Genomic DNA, 2694 nt, shown 5'->3' with positions numbered 1-2694 from the left:
CTTTTCTTGAGCTGTTGAACTTTTTCAAGCTGCCAATGGAGACTTTTAATTAGGCAGTTGTTGACAGTCTCAGAAACACTTAGCACATTGAAGCGGAGTTTCCACTGAGGATAAAGCGCGAAGCTGGGGTGCATGCTATGACTCGACTCTTCTCACCCTCAGCAGCCTCAACAGCAGGGTTAGCAACATCATTGCCACCATCTAAAGGCCACTGACTCTGCCCTACCTTTCCCACCATCCTACGATCATCACCCATTATCCCACCTACCTCAGCTCCCGGAAAAAGGGTTGCTTCCAGTTGTACTCTCACTCAGCCACCTTTTGCCTCCTTGACCCCCTCCTTGCATAAGACAAAGCAGAAGAGGCTGGGTGAGGTGGCTCATGGCTGTAATCCCAGCACTTTGGGAAGCCGAGGCAGGAGGATCACTTGAGGTCAGGAGTTCGAGACCAGCTTGGCCAAAATGGTGAAACTCCATCTCCACTGAGAATTAAAAAAAAAAAAAAAGCCAGGTGTGGTAGCAGGTGCCTGTAATCCCAGCTACTCAGGAGGTTGAGGCAGGAAAATAGCTTGAACGCAGGAAGCAGAGGTGAGCCCAAATCACGCCATTGTATTCCAGCTTGGGCACCAGATCAAAACTTACCAGAAAGAAAGAGAGAAAGAAAGGAAAGAAAAGAGAGAGAGGAAGAAAGAGAAGAAAGAAAAAGCAGAAGAGTAAAGTCATCTCCACTTTGGTTTTAAAACACCAGAACAGGAAGGAAATTTAGAAACATAGAATTCAGAGATATTAAGCAGGATTTCCAAATGTTTCATATTCCTTTAGATGGATTTTTCCCTGTGTTCAATCAGAGGCAGCCAATTCACTGGGGGAGAATCAGAGGTTTTTATAGCTTAAATTTTTTTTAAATAAATTGAAAACCATAGTAAATATCAAAACCTTAAGAAAAATGTCTTTTGGAGTTGTAAGAACTGTCATATTTTAAGTACAAAAAAAAATTTTAAACATATGGATGCTGTTAATTTAGGAAGGAAGACTGATTCTATAAAAACGTGTTTTCCTACCAAAAAAGAGATAAAGTTCATCCAGCTATGAGAAGGAAGAGAAGAAACAAACAGATGAGACACGGGGCTTGGAAGCCTGTGTGTAGGTCCCTAAGTCACCCCGTCTCCATCTCCCTTGTACTCAAGTCACATGTGACCCGACAGCCTCACACCTGGATCCTCCCTAAAGCACCCCTGGTCAAGAGCAACTTGTAAAGTACCAGGTGACAAACCTTCCTGCTGGCCCAGAAACGAGGGGCTTCCCAGGTTACAGCATTTCCTCTACTAACACCAGAAAAATCTGAGACGATCGGGAGAAGCAGGTCACCCTTTAATAGGACTCACCTCATAAAAGGGTTAGTTTTCACAAAGGAAATTGAGCAGGGTGTAGACAGAGCAGAAGAAAAAAGGAGGGAAAAAAGGAAGCAAGTGGGAGATGAACGTTTGTCAGAGAACTGTGGCCAAGGGCCTGAGAACCATTAGCTGACCGACCACTGAATTCAGAGAGACTGACAGAAAAATAAAGAGCTAAGTCAGAGCCCAGGCAGCTCAGGACATCCGTGTAGGAGGAGCACAAAGAGGTGAACGAAACTGTGGCTGGCAGAAGAGAGGCAGTTGAGGGGAAAATGTTTCCATCGCCAGAATGAATGCCAGTTTGGAAGCAGCACGAAATCAAACCAACGCTACTGGGACAGGTGTGAGGCACACAATGGATATGGCTGAGAAAGCAACTTGAAGGAAGACTAAAGAAAGCCAAGAGCCTAAGTGAAGAGGGAGGAAATAATAGACACTAACAACAAAAATGACCAAGCAGCAGCAGCGCTGTCTGTGTTCGTCAAGAACAGGAGGGACGTGGTACACAGCCCAATTCAAGAACGTTTTTTCTGAAATAAAACTCAAATCTAAAGACAAAAAGCCTCGCTATATTCCAAGGGAAAAGGACCATCTATAACACTCCACAGCAAGATACAGACTAGACTAGTAAAATTACTGGAGTTTGATAATCACAAACGAATCCTTTGAGCGTGTAGGTAAATGTACCAAGACACTCGTAAAGGGAAATAAAAATTCTAGCTAGCCTCAGCCTTCTCCACAAAATTATCCAAAAAAATCATTCCTAAGAAATCTTCAAAAATGTTTTTTTCTCAACTGAAAACAGTCAGATTTCAGAGCAAGAGGCAGATATTTTTGTGCAGTCAAAGATCAAGGAGTATTATTTTGGGGGATAAGGAAAGAAACCACAACAGAAGGATAGACGTAAACATTGAATGTGCTCCACTGCAGTTTTAAGAACAAAACAAGTGTGGGAATTACAACTCTATGATAGAAGGCAAATATGATAAATCGTGGCAGCGCAGAAGTACTGTAAGCAATAAAGGTGACGGGGTAAGAGAGAGAGAAGCTCACTGAGTAGAGCTGTTTAGAGCGGAGAGTGGGAAAAATATATTCTGGTGTTTCCATATTACGTTGCTGGGCTCAAAAGATAATGTTCAAGCTGACAACAGAAGTGAAAATATAGAATTAAGCATATGAAATAAACGAATAAACCCATGAAAGGACCAGGTCTGGACAGTTTCAAAGACGGATTCTTTAAACTCTGTAAGGTTACATTTTTATGACACTGCTTTGACTTTCAGAAAACAGAGAAAAGGAAG

This window comes from Callithrix jacchus, chromosome 1 (genome assembly GCF_049354715.1).
Source record: "Callithrix jacchus isolate 240 chromosome 1, calJac240_pri, whole genome shotgun sequence".
Classification (NCBI taxonomy): domain Eukaryota; kingdom Metazoa; phylum Chordata; class Mammalia; order Primates; family Cebidae; genus Callithrix; species Callithrix jacchus.
Note: the sequence above shows the minus strand (reverse complement) of the source record.